At 43.5% G+C, this 23,644-nt stretch overlaps 1 long non-coding RNA gene across 1 annotated transcript; it reads left to right on the top strand.

The window, feature by feature from the left end:
- Positions 1 to 2,760: 2,760 nt before the first annotated feature.
- Positions 2,761 to 3,747, top strand: LOC130209187 (uncharacterized). The gene is made up of 3 exons (XR_008834564.1): positions 2,761 to 3,437; positions 3,560 to 3,598; positions 3,695 to 3,747. It is a non-coding gene; the product is annotated as an uncharacterized LOC130209187 (long non-coding RNA).
- Positions 3,748 to 23,644: the final 19,897 nt, after the last annotated feature.

Genomic DNA, 23,644 nt, shown 5'->3' with positions numbered 1-23,644 from the left:
TCACGGATGCACATGCAAAGCACGCTAAAAAAGAGAAGGGAAATGGGGAACAGTGAGCGAAGGATGAAGATGAGAAGAAAGAGCACGGGATGGATCGGAAGACAAGGCGGTTTCTTTTGTTATTCTAACCCAAGAGCGGCTGGATTGACTTGCAGAAGCATTCCTGCGTAAAAAAAATAGGGATGTTATCGTCTATTTTATGGTCAAATAGACCATCATTTACGAAATGAATATCAATCTGGAAGAAATAAGACTTGGAATCAGCTATTGAGAACATAAAAGAGAGAGAAGCGGAGTCATTTTCTCATACACTTCGATACAATCTTCTTTTGGCAACCAGGGGAGTCGCCCCCCGGTGGCCAGTAGCGAGAATGCAGGTTTGCCGTCTGCTTCTAAATCAGACGAACAGCCGCTGTCATCCTCTCTCAACATGAACCGCACATATTGTGTTTCAGAAAGTTATGTATACTGAAGCTCACCTGTAGGACAACATGAATGCAGATATAGTTACAATATGAATTCATCTTCGTGTTCCTGTCTTCAGATTTCTTAAAATATGCTATCGGGTGAATTTGTTTGATATGAAATGTATTTTTTTGTTATTTTTAACATTTGATCCATTGTTTGCAAAAAAATTAAGTCGTTTGTGCATTAGCCATTCTTAAATATTAATAATTATTATCAGTGTAGTAACTATTCTAACAGGAGTTACTCAACGTGCAGATCTATCCAGTAACAACAAACATTATCGATCAGACTTTTCCAAAAATACATCGCTGACGTTCTTTTCCTCGCTCTCCTCTCTGGGCGTTGCAAACTTTTACCACTTGCGTATACATCTGCACCCAAAATTTACCCAGCTTTCTGGGAAATTAACTTTTTTCTTTTTTTAAAGAAACATCTGGAGCACTGAACTTTTATTCAGCCTCGATAGATCCCATCACCAAGGAGAATGAAAATAAAACGTGGGGTAAACACATTGATAACAATAATAGCCGCTCTGTGAGGTCGGTGAGAGTCTGCGGGCCAAAAGAAAAAGAAATGATAACAAACACAAATCGTGATCCTGTGATGCAACAACGTGAATGCACGTGAACAAATAGACTGGTGGAAACATAATGGAAGGCATACATAGCTGCCTCTAGTCCGAAGATAATATGACAAAGGGACAGTAGTACATACGTTATTTTGTATTTTTAGAAATGTTTTCCATTAAGTGCCTTTTTAAAAAAAAAGTTCAAGTATAGCTGCCATTTGCTCGGGCTGTGACGACGTTGCACATCATCAAAAACGTACAACTTCCATATATAGATAGATATTATAGACGAATGGGGACAAAGATGTTTTAATATTTCGTTATATATATATATATATTCATATATTCCAAGCACAATAGATCAATATCTGCTTCCTTTCATCCAAATATAACTGACATTTAAACAGCGAGTCCTCTTCCCCTCACTGTATTGAAATGTGACATTCCAGATTAAGATGCTATGAAGATTTCCAAAAGGCTCCGCGAGACATGTGACCTTCACCTCGTCTCTGGGGCCGAGTGGTGTGGTCAATAACAAAGATTCAAAAAAGGAAAGCAAGGAAAAGCAGCTACTAACGAGAAATGAAATATGTCTGGATCACATGGCGGCGGATCTAATGGAGGCTCAGAACCCGGGCATTGAGCGCGGTGTCGGCCCCCCTCTGAGCAACAGACTGTCGTCCATCAAGCCGGAGCGGTGACTGACGTCTGTGCCGACGGATGGATCGGGATCTCGTCAGACCACTGGGACCCTTTAGGGCAGGGCTATTCAACTTCAGTAGCAAGTGGGCCAAATATTGATGAGTTGTTGAAGAGGCCTGCTTTAGGGGTATCCACCCGGTTCTGTTCGGTCCAGGTTCTCCTCTGCAGGGCTTGACATCACCGGTAGTGTTGACTCGCGGTGACGTAATGAGAGCTTGACCCAGAAGGAGAAGCGGAGCAGAATGATATTGGCGCAAGAAGTGGATGTAGTCACCATGGCATTGGTTTGTGGCCTACGGTTTTAAAGAGCAAAGGTCACCAAAGGTCAACCAAAATGTTATGTTTCTTGAACTAAAAACAAACTACTTTCTTTGCTTTTAAGTCTGTAGGCTGCATGTACTATTTTAATAGAAGGCTTCATATGTATGAATACATTATTATATACAAAACATAAACAACTCCCAGGCCGGACAATGCGACCTGTCAATCACCGGGTAGCCCCGCCCTCAAGCATACCCTGCTTTAAGGTCTGACGCTAAACGGACCATCATTTGCTAAATTAACTTGTTTACTGAAATTAAATCAAGTGAGAATTCCTAATACACTTCAATATAAATTACTTATTTTGAGTTAGCATGTTAGCATTGCTATTGTCAGCGTGCTAAAGGTAGCATTGAGCGTCATACTGGCGACTGAAACCAGGTTTTCAGGGCCAGTCGGCCATCCAAAGAGTCTGACCTCATTTATCATCATAGTTTATTCTGCAGTCCTTAAACATTCAAATATGTCAATTAAAGTTTCAGAGACAAAGTCTGTGCACCATGTTATTCCTTCCAGCGTTGCTGTGGGCTCCAGGTGACCTAGGCTCAATGGTGTTTTGAGCCCTCACCGGCGCCTTCCAGGCAGCCGCTGCCTGGAAGGCGCAAAACTCTGATCCAATCAATTATTCAAATCCACTTTATTTAACCCACTTGGTTCAACAATTTCAAAGGTACGTAGCTATTTTTAATGTTGTGGTAATGTTATTTCAACCTGCTAGCTAGCAGATAGATGATGCTAATCTTAGCTGTGGTAATGTCATTTCTACCTGCTAGCGAGCTAAATCTGGTTAAAACATTAGGTAACAAAGTAAGATTAATTACTGCAGATTAATCACTGTATTTGAGTGATTGTTAATGGTTAGTGGTTATCTTTCAAATGATGCCTGTGAGGCACTTGACGTTGAGACTGGTTGACTTCCAGGCTGCTTTGGAATAAGGATACCTCTGAGGCAGCCACCAGTTTTTGGATAACTCTGAGGCATCATAGGTAGTGTTGACTGCCAGGCTGCCTAGTCGTTGGTATACAGGTTAACTCACAGGCATCCAGTTGGTTTTAGATACCTGTAAGGCATCTAGACGGACATTAAGAGGGGCTGACTCCCAGGCTGCTTCCTAACACTGGTTAGCTCTCAGGCAGCCAATTAGCTTTGGATGCCTGTGAGGCACTTGATGTTGAGACACTTGATGTTGAGACTGGTTGACTGTAGACTGATATCCCTTAGTTAAATTGTCCTCATGCCTCCTCATACAGATAGGCCTATTGAATAAATCTGCCAGATTATTTTTAACATTGCATATGCCTAACATTATGTGATAATACTAATCACACTCATATTGCCTTTCTCTTTCAGTTCATGAAGAAATGGCGCCCAGGAAGGGTAAGGTTCAACCTAGACCTACTTTAATGACTAAAAAAAGTCTCTTTCACACACTGACATTTAACAATGACTTCAATAATTCCCAAAAATACTTATTAGTTCCTTGCAATGTCTTTATACAGTAGGACGGAAGCGGAAGGCCCTGCAGGTGTCAAAAGGTGGTAAGTTATTCTTTATCTTGCCATCTGGACTCGAGTACTACAACACTAGTTCATCTCCTCATATAGCAAATTTGGTTACTTCTTGTTACTTTATAGGACCATCTGCAAAGATCGCAATTTTCCACCAGTCACCACTGGTTGGTGGAGCCCCAACCCCATCTAGCCCTGCTGCTCCATCCACCCTTCCTGCCCCATCCGGCCCTGCTGCTCCACCAAGCCCTACTGCCCCATCCCAGCCGGCATTTCAGAATGTCCACAGCCTTTTGAGGACATGCTCAGGGCATCGGAGCAAAAGGTGAAGTGCACAGCTAGGCATAGGTTTCTTCAAGACAGGTTTATATTTTTAGTGGTAGTGTGGTAGTAACAGTGCTGAGACCATCTGTGATGGGATCTGGGAAAACCAGTCACATGGTGAAATTTGACCTTTTGGAAGCTGACTTCAAGCTTGTTTCAAATATGTTTTCATTATTTGTCTGTTTCAAATGTTATGATTGCCCAAAGTCAGCTGATCAGTTAGATTTCATGGAATAGAATTTTGACAAAAACAACTTTAAAGAGAGGGGTTCTAAATAGACTGGCTGGTTGAATAAAGCACATTTTAACACTTTCAATTAATGAAAAACAAGTAGATATGTTTAGGGATGATAGACATGTTATAGAATAATAATTGAATCAAAACCCAATTTCACCAAAATACTGAGTTTCGACCTACTAGTATTTTCACTCTAATCTCAAAAATGTCCCTTTTCACCATGTGACTGGTTTCCCCAGAGCCCATCACAGTTTTGGGTTATAGGAACATCTGTTGGGATGGCAGTAAAGACAGAAGGGCTATGTACAGACATTACATGTGTACAATACTGTACTGTATGTAAAGAAGATGAAATCCTAATATTGTTACGAATAATATTGTTGAAACATTGAAACCTTCTTTGAGTGTGACTCAGAAATTATTTTTACAAAGATACCAGATAACGGTGGAGGAGATCAGGAGGAGGACTGCTCCACCTGATTGCAAACTATTCAAAGACAGACCACAACAAGCGGCAGATACAAACTGTCCATCACGACGGGCATTTAAAGACAGCGAACCCGTAACTAGTCTTTCCCCAGTTTTCCGACCTGTCCCACACTGCCCCAATAAAATATTTAGATAATATTTATAGTGTATTAAATTCTGCCATCCTTAGTGCTTAGTAAACTAAGGAAATTTTGTTTTTACCATTTTACTGTGTGTATGAGGGTTGTATTTGGCCTTTATTTTCAATAAAGAATATGTCACACCCCATCAGTCATGTCTCTCCTCCATTATGTGTGTGTCCTCTGACGATACATTTAAAAAAAAAAATTAATGTAAGTTGGGGTTTCATTAACTTGTAACACTCTACTGGAATAAACCCTTATGTGAAGCTGTAGAAATTAGTGTTGACATATTGTGTTACCATGACTATTTGCCTTAATCCACATGCCTAACATGTCGGATCTGTAATTTACACCATGCGATTTCAGGCCCAGCTAGCTAAATTATCAGACTAGTTAAATCAAGATGCCAAGTTCAATACACTTCCAATTCACGACACATACACAGTGATGTAGAACATGAAGATATTTAATTAATGAACACAACAAACAACAAATTGCTAATTGTTAATATTTTCAATGTGTCAACACACTTTAAAATATCCACCACCACCTCTACCATTCCTGGCCCCAAGGTGTGCGTGAGGAGGTCAAATTGTGTATTTGACCTCACCTGGTTGGCGAGGTGCTGGAGCTGTTGTCTGGAGGAAAAGATAAAAACATAAATTCAGGATAAATAATGTCTATTAAACCTGTCAGAGCCCAGATATAGGATGTGGAATATTGCAAATTACTTGAACTCCGTGGCTCTCCCTGTGGCCACAGTGGGGTCTGATGCCGCAGCATGGCCACTTCTTTAAATTCGATGCTCCTGGCCAGAGCACGAGGAGCACAGGTCCTTAACAAAATGGGAAAGACATATCATGACACGAACACAGTATTAAATTCAGATTTGATGCACATACCAATGTGACAATGAAACACTTATTGACACTGGGGTGTAATAGTTTGGAGCTGGCTTTCTGAAGTTCTTTATTGATATAAAGTAGTCTTTAAAGTCTTTAAAGTAGTTATTTATTGATATAAAGTAGTCAACACTACCTATGATGCCTCAGAGTTATCCAAAAACTGGTGGCTGCCTCAGAGGTATCCTTATTCCAAAGCAGCCTGGAAGTCAACCAGTCTCAACATCAAGTGCCTCACAGGCATCCAAAGCTAATTGGCTGCCTGAGAGCTAACCAGTGTTAGGAAGCAGCCTGGGAGTCAGCCCCTCTTAATGTCCGTCTAGATGCCTTACAGGTATCTAAAACCAACTGGATGCCTGTGAGTTAACCTGTATACCAACGACTAGGCAGCCTGGCAGTCAACACTACCTATGATGCCTCAGAGTTATCCAACAACTGGTGGCTGCCTCAGAGGTATCCTTATTCCAAAGCAGCCTGGAAGTCAACCAGTCTCAACGTCAAGTGCCTCACAGGCATCATTTGAAAGATTACCACTAACCATTAACAATCACTAAAATACAGTGATTAATCTACAGTAATGAATCTTACTTTGTTACCTAATGTTTTAACCAGATTTAGCTCGCTAGCAGGTAGAAATGACATTACCACAGCTAAGATTAGCATCATCTATCTGCTAGCTAGCAGGTTGAAATAACATTACCACAACATTAGCCGGCCCAAAATACCTTTGAAATTGTTGAACCAAGTGGGTTAAATGCGCTCCAAGTGGGTTTGTTTCAATATGCAATGCGCCCAAAAGTGGATTTGAATATCCAAGTGGGGTAGCGCATTGATTGGATCAGAGTTTTGGGGGCGGAGGCAGCGGCTGCCTGGAAGGCGCCGGTGAGGGCTCAAAACACCATCGAGCGTGACCTAGAGGCCTGACCTTGTCCCCGTGGGTCAGACACTTGGCCCAGAAGAACATTGAAGATAGACTCAGTCAAAGAGGCTCGAGAGAGAGAGAGAGAGAACAGGAATAAAGTATGGAAATTAATTTAATTCCCCGCCGAGTCATCTTCCTTCACAGTCGGTCATCCTTGGTCATTATCTTTTTTCTCCCCGTGTCTGTTCCATCTCTCTGGTAATAAGAAGGCAATTCCATGTGGGCATAAGCGTACGCGCCAAAGACCACATCGGGAAGTGGATTCAAATGAAGCTCGTCGCAGCTCAAGTGAAGTTATTGAAGCTCATCTTGAAAAGGACACAAGTAATTACTGCACCGAGGCCGAGGAACCCTTCATTCATCACACGTTGTGTATGTTGTGTGTCACTGTGGATATGTCTCCGCTATTAAGTGCTACCGATCCGTTCACTCTGCATGTAATTCATTTTTAATTGCGTGGGAATTTTTAAAATGAGGTTTAACATTCAGTGAAATAGGTCTTTGTGTGCTCTCTCCAACTCAGGTTCACCGTAAAAAAAAATTATTTTCTTTTTCCAGTCTGTTGAACGCCGTTTTTAAAAATGCAACAGCTAGAAATTTATACGGAGGCACCATCTGCCTCGCAGGCAAATCTGCCCAGGTGGAGGCAGATACTTTTTTCCCCCCTCTGACGTGGATGACTTCAAATTGTCTACACTAACCAAAATATATATATATATTATTTTATATATACTGTATATAAATATATTTATATATATATTTATGAATTGATTTTTTGTTTGCTGGAATAAAAGCCCGTAAAACCCGTATAATTGAAACTGATTTGGCGTCTTTCTTTTTTGTCTTACAACAATTGAGCTCCGTAGATGAATCTTGGACCCGTACCTCGTCCATAACTTTAGTTAAAATGATTAAAATAGAGCCACAGGTTACACGTGCAGCAAAGCCATCGAGCTGAAGGTAAAATCCACCGTCTGTAGATTTCATAAAAACTGGGTGTTCCCTCTTGGATCTCGGTCCTCACGATGTGTCCCAGGGCCGAACATCAAGTGGAAGGTTAAATGTCTTCTTTTGGTTCAGCCGCGACTCCGAGTTGCACACATGTGACATCACCTCATAGGTGACTGGGCACAAACTTTTAATTGGCACTGCCTGAAACCAATTTTTTTTCTTCTTTTAATGAGCTCCAGTGTGCTGTGCATGAACTTCCGCGCTGGCAGAGTTTGTGCAGGTGGAGTTCTCGAAATATAAGAAGAATGGAAATGTGAGTTAAATCTTCCTCTAAACCAGTGGTTCTCAAATTTTTTCCGTCAAGCCCCACTTTGGAGGCAGAAAGACGTTCACGCCCCGACAGAATTATAACAAAACGGTCCTCGCTGAATTTTGTATTGAAATAACAACTTTTTGTATTTTGCAATCACTCTCAACTAAACCAGATTGTTTCAACAGAGCGACGTTGGCCATTTGTTCAAAGGGCTGGATTAGATAAGCACATTTATTGAAAGTGGTTAACGTTGTGATAGGATTGTTGAGGTTTAGGCTACAAATCTTGGTTAAAAAAAAGAAAATCATTCTCAGGAAAATGTAATATAAACTCAATTTAAGGTAAATTAACATAACAAAACCACGCAACGAAAGAACAAAACAAAACATAAATATACACGAAAACTGTCACGGCTGACTTTTTAGTTTTTCCCAGGCCGGGGATGCCAGTACCTCGTCGCCTGGAGGAACGCTCCTAGATTCCACGCGGCTCCTTCTCAGAGGCTTCACTTGTCCGGGACTTCTATCGGACGCTTCCAGGCAAGCCCGGCGGGCCGCCTGGAGGCGCCGTGAAAGCGTGCGTCAAATTGTGGATGCCTGGTGGAGCCTTCGGAAGAATTCAGCCAACAACTTCTCTCGTTCTGGTCGATTTATTCTCTGATCACAAGCAAAGTACAAGCGATCGCGATCATAGGGAGTCTCTCCGACAACACACAGGATGGGGAGAAGAACTCTTTCTCCAAGAAAAGTTCAGCTTTTAAGACACAGATTTCATCACATCATGTCATCCTGACATCGGATTGGTGCTGAACCGTCGAGGAGGAGAAGAATTCCAAGAATTCCATCTCCTCAGCCCTTCTCCCAGGACTGGGCCGCCCAACGGTCGTGAGTGTTGTGTTATGAGGCGCCTATCTATACTTGAGGCGCAAACATCAGGATATTTCAGCTGCTACGTGTTGTTATTCTGAACTTGAATAACCTGACGAACACATAAGAACATTCAAAATTCAATATTTATATTAACAGCCTGTTGAAGGGGGGGAGGACTCATGTCTTTTTGTGCCTCTTGTATCCCCTGTTCGTTCCCTGTTGTGTGTGTGTGTTTGTGTGTGTGTGAGTGAATGACATCTCCACACCTGTCTTCAATCACATCATCACTTCCTTCCTGTTAAAACACCCCGGCTTCCCTCTCTCTCGGCCCTGGTGACGGCTGGGGGCCAAGATGAGCCTGATTCACTGCAGCCATCTTGTCTTCCTTCAGTGCCAACTGCTAAGAGCAGCGACAGGCAGCTGGCTGGGAGTCTGAAGAGCAGCGGCACGTTTCTGATCCCGAGCCAATCAAAATCAAGCCCAAATGAATGGCTCCGAATCAAACGGGCTTTGATTGGCTTCCTGTTGTGTTGCTCCAAACAAAGTGGGATCGCCAAACTTTCTGCAGATTGTTGCTCCTCTTTTTCTTGTTCTTCCTCCATCGATGAATAGCATCCCCACTTTGACGGTACCAGAAATTATGGGACATAATATCATAGATCACAGATTTACTGCTGCTGCAACCCTCCCAATTGACTCTACAATGCTGAAATTGGAATAAAGAAGTTGTTATTTTGTATAATTATATATATATATACACATTATCAAATTGTGTATATATATATTATATAATGTGTATATATATATAATCATTATTATATAATTATATATATATATATAAAACATATAGAATTGTATATATATATAAAATCATATTTGATATGTATTTCTATAAATATATATATGTTTGGGGTGGCTTTAGCTCAGTGGGGTAAGAGGGCCGTCCTTCAACCGCAAGGTCGTGGGTTCGATCCCCGCTCTCCCCATTAGCTGCAAGTCAAAGTGTCCTTGAGCAAGGCACTGAACCCCCAGTTAGTTCCTGGGCGCTTCACCGCAGCCCACTGCTCCTTAATAACTAAGGATGGGTTAAATGCAGAGAACTAATTTCCCCTTGGGGATTAATAAAAGTGTATATTTTATATTTTCATAACTAAAGCCTCCCATTTGAATTGTTAAGTTTCGTTAAAACTTAAGTTTCAGTTACGGTTCACGGTAAACAATTAAACATTTTTAATGTTCTAAAGTTATTCTTTAGAATTAGTTAAGCTAAATTAGAATTAGTTAAGCTAAATATATATATATATACAGGACTGTCTCAGAAAATTAGAATATTGTGATAAAGTTCTTTATTTTCTGTAATGCAATTAAAAAAACAAAAATGTCATGCATTCTGGATTCATTACAAATCAACTGAAATATTGCAAGCCTTTTATTCTTTTAATATTGCTGATTATGGCTTACAGCTTAAGAAAACTCTAAAATCCTATCTCATAAAATTTTAATATTTCCTCAGACCAAGTAAAAAAAGATTTATAACAGCTGAGTGTTTGTCAAGGCTCAGGAAACCATTGCAGGTGTTTCGAGTTAATTAGACAATTCAAGTGATTTGTTTAATACCCTACTAGTATACTTTTTCATGATATTCTAATATTTAGAGATAGGATATTTGAGTTTTCTTAAGCTGTAAACCATAATCAGCAATAAATCAGAATAAAAGGCTTGCAATATTTCAGTTGATTTGTAATGAATCCAGAATGCATGACATTTTTGTTTTTTTAATTGCATTACAGAAAATAAAGAACTTCATCACAATATTCTAATTTTCTGAGACAGTCCTGTATATGTGTGTATATATATACATATATATGTATATATAAAATGAGCATCCATTGAAAAAAAGAATAGTTATTATATTCAATAAAACACAAGAGTAAGTTCATAAAATTAATTGAATATAATTCACAGGGGATACATACCTGAATACAAATTTAGAACCACTGGTTTAAAGCACTCAGGACAAACACTTAGAGAAAAATAATAACAATAATAATAATTATAATAATAATGTGTAGGGTGGTAAATGTTATGGATCTGATTTTGGATTTTGATATATAAAAATAAAAGAATGAAGCAAAAATGCATGCCCGAGAACAGAAGCTTGGGAAGTGGCCGCTGGTCCCGAGCATCTGCTTTGTCCTCGTCTTGACGCTCTGAACAGGTTTGTGTTTTTTTCCTTTGGAGTTTAGCCTCATTTGCAGTCATTAGTTTCAGCACAAATTTAACATCTGTGTGCGTCCACCACTTATTCTTGTGAACGAGGCGGCATCATTAGCACAGCAGATGGCCCGACACTCGCAAACACACTTCAGGGGCCATGATCTCCGGCTACCCAGTCGCCTTCTTGGACTGGTGGAATGTGTCCCAGCTCACTGACGTTTGTCCTTTTCTTTTTATCCCCACCGACACAAAAGAAATGTCTCCACCTTTTTTAAACGGATATTTGTTTTCTTCCAATAAACGTTTCCCACTTCTGTTCACTTTCTATGGACGTTCTTATCCAGCTTGAGGTGTTTTAATAACAATAATAATAATAATAAATATAATTCAAACTAAAATGGCGCTTTTCTGAATACACAAAGAGGCTTAACATGGGAACAAGAGACAGTGACAAACAGAACAAATAAATATAAAGACAAAGCAAACAAACGGGACATATTAAAGTTTCTCTCGTCGTGTGATTGGCCAAGAGAGAGAGAGAATGAAAACAATTTTAAAATGTGTCATAATTACTTGCACCCAATGTCTATCGCTGCGTGATGGTTGTGGATGTAGTACTCATTAGTATCATTGTGTACACGTCCCACGTGTGATTTTGTGTGTTCCAAAGCAATTTCCATTATCAGCTCTGGGAGGCTGTTCACTTTAATTCCTCACGTAAATCTTTTAAAATTAAAAAGAAACCCCCCTAGCCTTGTTACTTCCGCACTTGGGGGGTCTCGTTAATCCATTATTGACTTACTGATCAAAGCCACACGCGGGTCTTTCTATCAGAGTTCATTGAGTTGCGTAACACTGAGGTATCGACGCTCTAATTTGACCGCTCTCGCCTCTGTGTTTTGATGTGTGTGTGTGTGTTTGTGTGTGCGATCTTCCAAAACTTGCAAGCAAATGCAGGAGAAAGACGTGTTTAAGCCATATTCGCATTTTTGCGCTTGTTCATATTTGCCTGGTATACCTCCAACTATAGTTCCTCATCTGTAGGAGGAGTTGGTGAGGTCCTCTTTCGTACTATCTTAGGTCCTTGACACGCGTTATATAATCTCTCACGGGGCACAACAACAATATTACAGGCAATAACTATAAAGCTAGGACTCTGTATGTGTGTGTGTGTCCTTTGGATATCTCTAGAAGAGTTGATCCAATCTCAGGGTTCATAAACATGTCAATGCATTTCCAGGACTTTTTCATGACTTTAAACCAAATCTTCATGACCAATCATTTTGTGAAATCTCGGTTTATACATGAATATACTTTAAATCACAAATAAATGAGACAATAGTTTGATTGAAAGAATAAATATGATTATAAATGTCTATTCTTTTTATCAAATGTGCGGAAATGAAAAGATGAATAAAACTAATTTCCATGACTTTCAAACATTTTGGAACAAAAACATTTTCCAAGTACTTTTCCAGGGCTGGAAATAAACATTTTTAACTTCCAAGACTTTTCCAAGTTTTCCATGACCGCACAAACTCTGCAATCTACTACACTCGCGGCGAGGCGGGTGTATTGGTGGCGACCCGAGTGTGTGCGATGTAGACATTCTTTAATTTAATTGTGTGTGTGTGCGTGAGAGTACTCCATGCGTTATAGAACTTTAGTGGAGAGAGGGAACCAGCCACACAGCAAACGTCAGAAATGATAACAGTTTCCACGGATATAAGCCACGCCCCCTCTCCGGCACAAATATTCGCAATGCTTTTGGTGTGAACGCATCATAACACACACACACAAGGACCTGCATGGTCAGGGATGGCAAATATCGCCCCTCGTCTTCACGCACGAGTGCCATCGCACCGCGCACATGTGGGCACTCGTGCGTGAAGACGAGGGGCGCAGCCAGATAAATGAGAACATACCACAACACACACACACACACACCTCTGCTCTCAGCCAGCCTTACCATATGAGCTGAGAGCAAAACACTTCTGATGGGCGAGGAGGATGTGATGAACCCCCAGATATGCCAAAGTCGGCTCAAACCCATTTTGAGTCTTTATTAGTCCTTTATTGGCTAAGCGGCTGATTCAGCAGCGCAGTCGGCAGCAATAGAATCTGCTTTCTGGCCAATTCTCCACGTCCACCCCGCCAAGACGCCATCTTCCTGCCGCCTCATTGAACCTCGGCGGCACGAGGCGCGAAGCCCGGATTGCATTAAGGTCGGCGGGCCACGAAGGATGGATCTCGCTCATATCTGTGTTTTAATTGCCGGCTATCCTTCGCAATCAGATTAGCCGGAGAGAGCGGCGGAGAGCCGGATAGGACGGACGGCGTGATTGAATTAGAGGCGAGGCTAGGGGGAGAGGAACGGAGAGGAGAGTCAAATGGGTGAGAGATGTTAATGGAAAAATTAAATGCAGCAAATAAAGAATCTAGATCCACTTTGGTGTCCTGGGAGATTGTGGCTCCCAGAAACCTGAAGGCCTCCACAGAAGACACAGCGCTGCAGAGTGCGGTGAGGAAGGGCAGAGTTATGGTGCGTTCACACCGGACGAGTCGACAAAATTCTCGACGCGTCTGACGCAGCAGTCTCGACACGCGTCGAAAAAAGTGTGTTCACACCAGACGCGTCGGACGCGTCGGGGGCGGAGTAATAAATGGGTCGAGGAACGACAGGACCGCAGAGTACTTCCACTTTTTAGTGGACTGAGCTGCACTCTGACTGCGCTTCTCGCTGCTCTCTCTCTTCTTCTCTCTTTGATACGTGTCTCTGAGACTTTTCAACCTCCGGCGGCAGATCTCCTCTGCCATGAAACACATATGCCGGCGGTTGGTTCATAGTAAAATACAACAAATAGCGAGAATAAAAGCAAATACATACATTCAAAACTTACCAGGTAGTCCCACGGCTTCTCCGACCTTCTTCCACGCTTCATCTTTATAGCTACGTTTTCGGTAAGTAAAAAGAGTCGTGTCATAAAGTTCGGGGTGCCCACAAACGGCGACAATAATCTTTCCCTCCATTTTTTCAACCGCAGGACGATGACGGCGGAGCTGCTCAACGCTGATTGGCTGACGCAACTATGACTCACGCGCTTTTGCTGCCGGAGTTGGGAAATTTCAACTCGCGCGTCGACGAGCTGCGTCTGTTCGCTCTGTTCGCCCCGCGGCAAACCCCTCTGTTCGTGCTGCTTCAAACGGCGCTGCTCGCTGGAAAATACGCAGCTACGCAGCTTCTACGCAGCTGTGCATTGACTTTGCATGTAATCTCGCCGCGCGTCGAAATTTCGACGCGTCCGGTGTAAACACACCATTAGAGTGGGAGGAAGTTTGTGACCCCCCCCCCCCCCCCCCCATCTCACAGGTGGAGGTCGGCACAGTGAGCAGGGAGAGTCCACAGCATGCAGCATGTCGTCCCACGTTGACTGCATCCTCCACCGACCTGCTTGTCCAGTCGGCAAACTGCAGGGGGTCCGGTTTCCTAAAAACTCCGTTCCTCAAAATCTAAAATGCGATCTAAATTACGTTCGACCAGAAATTTTGGAAATGCGGTGGAGGGAGGACCGCTTTGCCCGGTGCCGCCCGGGCGCCTGATTCCTTCTGCTGGAGGCTCAGCCCGTGGACCGAGGGTAATCAAGGGTATTCCGGTTCAGCGTCTATCTCGCTTGCTCGCCTTTTCGGATGCCAACGCCCCATTGATGTCGGGAATTTCTGAAAGAGATGCAGCCAAGACGATGGGATAAGCTCCTCAAGCCTCCCTTCCGACACACACACACACACACACACACACGTTTAATCCTCCGGATCGGCGTCCTCGTGTCTGCATGCTGAGGAATACAGCGGGACACGTACAACAGCGTATCAGAATCAGAATCAGAATCAGAAACAGTTTTATTGCCAGGAATGTTTTCACAAACAAACGAGGAATTTTTTTTGGTGGAAGGTGCAACATTTGGACATGACAAAACAAACAACAATCAACACGACAGAAAGACAACAAATAATGTGAAGTGTTTGGGTGTGTGCTTCAAGTGGTGTGTTTTAGTTAAAGTGCATGTTAAAGTGACGTGTGTGGAGGAGGGAAGAAGAAGGAGGAGGGAGGAGGAGGAGGAGGAAGAGGAAGGAGCGGGAAGAAGGAGGAAGAAGAGGTGGTAGTCCTGGGGGTGACAGTCAGTCAGTCCGGGTTCCATTGATGAGCCCGACTGCCGACGGGAAAAAACTTTGGTGTGGCGGGTGGTCTTTGTCCTGATGGACGCAGCCTCCTCCCGAGGAGGGACTCGAACAGGAGTGTCCAGGGTGGGAGGGTCAGCGACAATCTTTCTGGCCCGCTTCAGTGACCTGGAAGTGAACAGGACCTGGAGGAAGGCAGATTGCAACCGATAACCCTCTCGGCCGAGCGGATGATGCTCTGCAGCCGCGCTTGTCTTTGGCTGTGGCTGCAGGGTGCCAGACGGTGATGGAGGAGCAGATGATGGACTCAACGATGGCCGTAGAATTGTACCATCATTCTCCCTGGCAGGTTGAATTTCCTCAGCTGCCTCAGGAAGAACATCCTCTGCTGGGCCTTCTTGGTGATGGAGCGGATGTTCAGCTCCCACTTGAGGTCCTGGGAGATGATGGAGCCCAGGAAGCGGTAGGACTCCACAGCGTCGACGGGGGAGTCATACAGGATGAGAGGGGCGGGTGGGGCTGCATTCCTCCTGAAATCCACAACCATCTCCACTGTCTTTAGAGCGTTGAGCTCCAGGTTGTTCTGGCTGCACCAGGTCACCAGGTGGTCAGTCTCCCACCAGGCGGTCTCGCCCCACCAGAGATGAGTCCAATGAGGGTGGTGTCATCCGCGAACTTTAGGAGCTTGACGGACTGGTGACTGGAGGTGCAGCTGTTGGTGTACAGGAGAACAGCAGAGGGAGAGAACACAGCCTTGGGGGAACCCGTGCTGGTGGTCCGGGAGCCTGAGACGTGTTTCCCCAGCCTCACGTGCTGCTTCCTGTCGGTCAGGAAGTCTGTGATCCACCTGCAGGTGGAGTCGGGCACGTGCAGCTGGGAGAGCTTGTCCTGCAGCAGGGACGGGATGATTGTATTGAAAGCAGAGCTGAAGTCCACAAACAGGATCCTGGCGTGGTTTCCTCGGGAGTCCAGATGCTGGAGGATGTAGTGAAGGGCCATGTTGACTGCATCGTCTACAGACCTGTTGGCTCTGTAGGCGAACTGCAGGGGTCCAGGAGTGGGTCGGTGATGGTCTTCAGGTGTGACAGGACCAAGCGTTCAAAGGACTTCATGACCACAGAGGTCAGGCGATGGGCCTGTAGTCATTGAGTCCTGTGATCTTGGGTTTTTGGGACGGGATGATGGTGGAGGCCTTGAAGCAGGCTGGAATGTGGCATGTCTCCAGGAGGTGTTGAAGATGTCGGTGAACACCGGAGACAGCTGGTCTGCACAGTGCTTCAGGGTCGAGTGTGAGACGGTGTCCGGGCACGCTGCGTTGGGGGGGTTCTGCTTTTGAACAGCGTATTGACGTCTCCCTCCAGGATGATGAGGGTCCGCGCTGAGTTGATGGAGGGTGCTCCAGAGGTGTGAGCCCCTGATCGGCTGGGGAGGTGGGCTGCTGGTCTGTGGCTTGTTGATGGGGCTGTGCGGGATGGTCTCAGGACTGCTCCATTGTCTTTCAAAGCGGCAGTAGAACTCATTTAGCTCGTCTGCCAGAAGCACATTGTTCATGGAGTGGGGTGATTTGGGCTTGTAGTTGGTGGTCTGCCTGAGCCCTCTCCAGACAGAAGCAGAGTCGTTTGCTGAGAGCTGCTGTTGCAGTTTCTCAGAGTACAGACGTTTAGCATCTCTCACCGCCTTGCTAAACCTGTATTTGGACTCTGTGTACAGGTCCTTGTCCCCACTCCTGAATGCCTGGTCCTTCTGCAGTCTTAGCTTCCTGAGCTCGCTGTGAACCAGGGTTTGTCGTTGTTATACCTCCCCCTGGAGCTGGGTGGAATACAGCTCTCCTCACAGAAGCTGATGAAGGAAGTTACGGCCTCTGTGTACTCATCCAGGCTGTTGGTAGCAGTCCTGAAGACATCCCAGTCAGTACAGTCCAAGCACGCCCGTAGATCCTCCAGAGCCTCACTGGTCCACTTCTTGAACTTCCTCACCACAGGTTTGCAGAGCTTTAGTCTCTGCCTGTATGAGGGAATCAGATGAACCATGACGTGGTCAGAGTTTCCCAGTGCAGCTCGAGGGACGGCGTGATAGGCCCTGCTGATTGTTGTGTAGCAGTGGTCCAGAATGCTCTTCTCTGGTAGGGCATTTAATTAACTGTCTATATTTAGGAGTTCGTGGCTGAGGTTTCCTTTGTTAAAATCCCGAGTACAATAACTAAAGAGTCCGGAAGGTCCGCCCACACACCGTATCTGTTCGGCGTCCGTCCGCTGTGCCTCGTGCGTTCCCCGCGCGGCATGTAAACCCGCCAGGATGAATGAAGCGAACTCACGGGGAGTAGAAGGGTTTGCAGTGAATGATAAAAGATTCCAGGTCCGCGAACAGTGCTGTAGGATCACCGTTACGTCGTTGCACCAGCCGTTGTTGAGGTAAAAGCAGATTCCTCCACCCTTTGCTTTTCCGGAGAGCTCTGTGTCCCGGTCCGCTCGGAACAGCTGGAAGCCAGCGAGCTGGAGCGCAGAATCTGGTATCGATCCACTTAGCCATAATTCCGTAAAACACAGGGCGGAGGATGAGGAGAAGTCTCTGTCTCTCCCCACCAGCAGCTGGAGTTCGCCCAGTTTGTTGCACAGTGAGCGGACGTTGGAGAAATATGCCAGCGCTGTACGAGATCCCGTTCCGTAGCCGCATAAGCGCCCTGAGCGCTTCCTCTCCGGGCGTTTCACCAGGCGAAGGTGAGCACACCTTTTACAAAAATGTCCAGTAACTCCACAGAAGTTAAAAACGTTGGAAATAAATCCGCTGGAGTTGTTCCCCTGATGTTCATGAGCTCTTCTCTGGTGAAAGAGCTCTGGGAATCACAGCAGAAAACAGTATTTAAAACGAAAACAACAAAAAACATCGCGCACCAACACACCGAGGCGGCCGTCCGTATGGATGGTGAGCAGGCACAAATACGTGGGTTTAATTCCGCCGCGTGTCCCGGTGGACGTGGTCGGCCTCGAGAAAAAAATATATATTTTATTGCAATATCAAAACTGTTATGCTTTTAACCGTAATATTCACTGCTTTATTTACACTTCTGAACGATATATGTACCTCTTTTATTGAATTGAAGACTGCAGCTTCAAGTTGTTGGTCCGTCACTCGCTGTCTTTTAACCCGAAGTCTTTACAAAAACCTCTGATTATTGCTCACGGACGCTGCTCTACACAAGCAACATTCAAATATCAAGTGTTTTTTATGTCCACATCACTACTGCCACTACGCATTTAGTTTGAAAACGAAAACGGTTGTAAAGTTAATTTTTCAAAACATTTCTAAATTTGGTTTTAGAGATTCACTTGCATGTATTCATGTAAACCACCACTTTTGTAAACCTAAGGCTTTGGTAAAGCAATCTCACAAGAAAAGAGCACATGGACAAAACTAAAATACAGAAATAAGAAGGTATTTGTTCTACTGTTGTACTGTCACCAACTATAGGAACCTACGTTGTGGGTGTATTGAGTTCAGTCTTAATGATTGATGTCTTGAGTTGCAGATAATTTTCAGGCAGAAAAACAACCAAAGGTGAAATGAAACTCAGTGGAACTTAATCTAAAGAACAAAGACAAACATCTCAACACTTAAATGCCTTTTATTCACACATTCAGGCTCCTTGGGTAGCTCTCTTCCACCGTCTAATTTCTCAGGCGCACTGGCAGGCCCCTTAAGTCGTATAGAAAATGAGTAGATTGGCTTAGTGGCAATCTTATTAAAAACCTGGTCACCCTGATTCAGTAATGTGCTTAAGGATTGTGAGCCGTCCATTGAGTTACACTGGGCTGTCAATCATCCCCTCTCTTGTGAAAGCATGACTGACACACGCGCATGCATACGCTTCCAAACGTCAGCTGTCCATTTATCAGAAACCATGACTGGTTCACTAATCTAACAACTGTGTGTGAACAGGATATTTTTAATCAGGCTGGTTGTATTAAATACCACAAAAAATTGACAAGCAAAGCAGTAAAACATCAGCAGACAAGCTGGAGGGCTGCTGGTCTGTAGCAGACCGTGACCTCTCGCCCTGACCCCAAAGAAAGCTTTGACAATACAATTTAAACAAATTTAGCATTAGGTTTTTTAATCATCATTTTTTGTTATTAATTACCGTTGAAATAATTCCAACAGTGCCAATGGCAAAATGTCCCCCCATTGTATTTGAGAAATTGTTATTACAACAAGCTGGAATCTATCCGTCCGAACTTTTTGTTTCCTTTAGATATTCCGTCTCCTCGGGCTTCTTCCACATATCAATGGTTCATCGGTTCACCAGATCGTCTCTCAAGGGCCCTCAACACATCACGGCTAATAGAGCCAACGGACTTTACCGTGGGGTAACCCCTAGTTTGAATCCAGCTGGGGACTTTTATTGAATATGGCCCTCCCAATACTTATTCTCTGCTAGAATAAATCAATTTTGTCGATGAATGACTTGAGGCAACTCAAGATGTAAATTGTTCCATCACCATGTGCTTTCAATGAAAATTCCCTGCATAACAGCTTTAACCTTCTGAAAACCGTAGACCCCCTCCAGGGGGTCTGGGGTCTATATTAATGTTACACATAAAATTAAACAACACAGCCTGGGCTACAATAATCAGTCTGACATTTTAAAAAACCTAGATGGGGTGCTGAGTGAACATTAATAAGAAATGAAATTAACTTTTGATTTGAGCAAATGGCAGCAATGAAACAAAGAGTGAACATTTGGAAGCGGTCTGAATACTTTCCGTACCCACTGTGTGTATATATATATATATATATATATATTAGGGCTGTGAAACGATTACAAATTTTAATCAGGTTAATCACAGGTTTCTGTGGATTAATCATTGATTAATCACATATTACCGATATTCTCGGTATATTTTTGTGAGAACATAAAGATTTATGACAAAAGACGGATATATACATTTATACACAGGGTTGCACATAACTTGCTCACCAGTGTGCGCTCATCGCGGCTGAGCTCTGCCGTGCGCGAGCCGAGAAGAGTTGTTGACGGGGGGTCTCAGCGATAAGTGCAGGTGTTTGCTGTATTTGAGAAAACACTTCATTTCAGATGCCCGACACAAAGGGAAAAAAACAAATGATGTGAAGAAAAGATGAGTAAAATGTGCCCTTTTTGTCCACACACAGGGGAGGTCGGTTGGATTCCTGTGGCCGCCTGGGAGTGACGACGCCTTCATAGCAGCGAAGACGAACTTGTGGACGTTATGCCTTTTAACTGTCAATCGAAGGTCCATCGTGATTGGTGAAATAGCCTTACAATAATCAAATGGTGCATTTGTATATTGATTTCATGTTATAATAAGCTTCAAACATCTTACAGTCAGTAGAACAGTTGCAAGAATATTATAATAATCATATCTTCAGTGACAGTGACTTTCTACTATGTTTTCATAATACATTCTTTGGAATACCCTTCACAATGTCCGTTCTTGATAATCGTAGCTTTCTTATGTATTATTTAAAAAACATAGACTTTCTTATTTGCAGGGGCACTGATACAAGTCAACATGCACACATACTGATCACGAGGAGGCGTGAGCCAAGAGGGTGGGCCACCCTGTGCTCAAACCAGAGGATCTAGAAGTCTAAACCAATGAGACTCCTACTCCCTAGTCCAATCACAAATACTCTTAGAGATTATAAAACTCAATGTTAGATTCAGTTTTACGGAACCCAGTGCTGTTGAGCCTCTTCCTACAGCTCCGTGTACACATATTAGATTTAGTTTGCTAAATGAATCCAATCAACTTCGAATTCGTCCTCTGGTACTTTTCTCAACGCAACAATCTTCTTGTGTTTTCGGTCCGGTTAAGTCTCTGGCTCGTTCTTTTCTGCTTGCAACAAGAAGGGGCGAATAGCACTCGCCTTTTCTGATTAGGTCTTTTAGTCAAGTGACCAGAGAGTAATCGTGTTTATATCAAGGCCCGATTCATTTAGCTTCAGGCATCTCTGTGAATAGATTTGAGAATTGAGTTCATAGCTACAGACATCAAGGGGCCAGGCGTGCGGCTCGCGACAATGGAGGAAAGAGAAAATATATTTCTCAAAGCTGATGAGATAATGATTGCATGGTCCATCGTTTGAGTGATGTGGGCCTGTGAAGGGAGACAACGGTGTCTCCCCGAGTCTGTTGATTTCAACTACAAAGACAATCAGCTGTCAGAGCTTTGGAGTGGAAAGGAGAGACGGAAGAAAGTCTTGAGGGTTTCTGTAAAATCGTCTTTTTTTAGTTTAACTTAATGAACTAAAAACGACACCATGTTTTTCGTGAAAAGTTCGATGTAGTTTCTAAAATATAACCACCAAGAACCTGGCCTTATTATAGTACTTTACAAAGGTGAATTTCACAAAGGCAGTGTCATTTATTTTTTGTACATTGTACATTAAACACATTTTATATTTTTTGTCTTTGCTTTGACACAAGTATGAAAAACACAATACTTCAACCCATGACACAGCTTTTCCTGTACCATCTGAAATATCTGTAGCAGATGGGGAGAAAAGAAAGAAATGCAAGGAAAAGAACAGTCCTTTTTTCACCGTGAGGCGGGGAAAGAGAAGTTCACCCTAACTATAAGCTCACCTCAAAGAAGCAGAATGGAGGAGTGAGTAGATAACAAAAAAAAGAGATCATTTCAGTTCCTGGAGCAGCAAAGAGTCTGGGTGCAACTGGTTTATCCTTGCCTTTGTTTGGCTGTTAAGAGTATACATTTATCAACTCCAACTGTCCAGGCTTCTGCTTTTTTTCCCAACAACATTCATTTGTTTTAGAAAGGACTCTCGCTTGAACTGAACACGTCAAAGTGACATGTTATAAGTGCAATTATCCTCCTGTCTGGCTCCCTACTCTGAATATTTGGAAGGAAAACCTACGCTACACGTAACTCATTGGAAGTTAAGTAACGTAACGTCCAAGCTAGATAACCAATAAGTAAGTAGGTTACCAGACCAATGGCATACAAGGAAGCAGCTTTTGAGTGGGAAAGATTGGGCCAATTTACGAGCCACCTGTACGGACCTCAGCACACAGCTGCTGCCCTCAAATCAGCAGTCAGGGAGCTGCTCATGACCAAGACATGGAGCCGGAACACAGACAAGGAGAACAATAAGACACAGAGCAGCCCCTAACAAAGGTCAAAGGACCGTGGAACGGGAAAGTTGTTTTTTTGCAGCCACAAAGCACCACCAATAAGAATCTCCACTTGACTTCCCTCGACGCTCTAGATTTACAACATAAAGATTCATCGGGAATACACCAGCGTGGGTATTTTTTCCAGCACTCATCAGATAACAATAATCACACTTATGGTGGACAACCACCCAACTGAGACAAATGGCCGGTGGAAGCCACAGGAATGGCGTTGCCGTCACAAAACTGGCGCTTTGTGGTCCGCTCCTCCGGTCTTGCAGGCGGAAGTGTTTTGAGTGCATTAGCTGGAATAGGGCGTTTCATGCGGCGTGCAAAATTATGTCGCTCCAAATCAAATTGTTCAAAAAGGCAGAAAAGCAGAGCAATAGTTTGGCAGACAGGAAGTAAACAAACATACACACATACTGGACGATAGATGGCCCCGGTGTTCCCTTGTGCATCTCAGAAACAACAGAGCAGAGTGAGCTTCCACAGGGCCAGATGGCAAAAGAAGCAAAGCCATTATTCAGACCATTACCTCAGCTAATCGAGGCACCACACATGCACAAACACACACACACACACACACCTAACTTCATTTTCTAAAGACGACTCTTTCCAACATCTGCACATACATCATTTGTATGATGTGCATCTGCAGCTAGACATACAGATATCTTGAAATATTCATGCGCATTAATTAGATCGATTTAGAGAGCGGTGGTTGGGTTGAGGAAAGGCAGGCTTTCACATCTGTGAGGCCTTATTCAACAGGTGGCATCGACGGAATATCTTGCAGGCTATTTCTTGCCTTACAGAGTGGATGAGAGGTAAAGTCTCAAATTTTTATTTACTTGCTTCAAAACAAGAAAAATGTGGAAAACATTGATGAACTAGAATGGGCACTCGGTAGAGCGCATACCTTCGCATATCACAAGATTGGGCATTGAATTATGAACATTTTGGCATTAGTTGCATGCCAATTGGACAAAAATGTATCGTGCTATGGTAAAAAAAGAGTTTGGCGTTTCCATGACCTTGACCTTTGACCCGATTGATCCCAAAATCTAATCAAATGGTCCCCGGATAATAACCAATCATCCCACCAAATTTCATGCGATTCAAGAACATTTTGACCTGTTCATGACCTTTGACCTTGACCTTTGACCCGATCGATCCCAAAATCTAATCAACTGGTCCCCGGAAAATAAACAATCATCCCACCAAATTTCATGCGATTCGGTACAATACTTTTTGAGTTCTGCGAAAGATTTTGACCTGTTCATGACCTTTGACCCGATCGATCCCAAAATCTCATCAACTGGTCCCCGGATAATAAACAATCATCCCACCAAATGTCATGCGATTCGGTTCAATACTTT

This window comes from Pseudoliparis swirei, chromosome 19 (genome assembly GCF_029220125.1).
Source record: "Pseudoliparis swirei isolate HS2019 ecotype Mariana Trench chromosome 19, NWPU_hadal_v1, whole genome shotgun sequence".
In the NCBI taxonomy this organism is placed as follows: Eukaryota; Metazoa; Chordata; class Actinopteri; order Perciformes; family Liparidae; genus Pseudoliparis; species Pseudoliparis swirei.
Note: the sequence above shows the minus strand (reverse complement) of the source record. Positions and strands in the feature narration are given on the sequence as shown.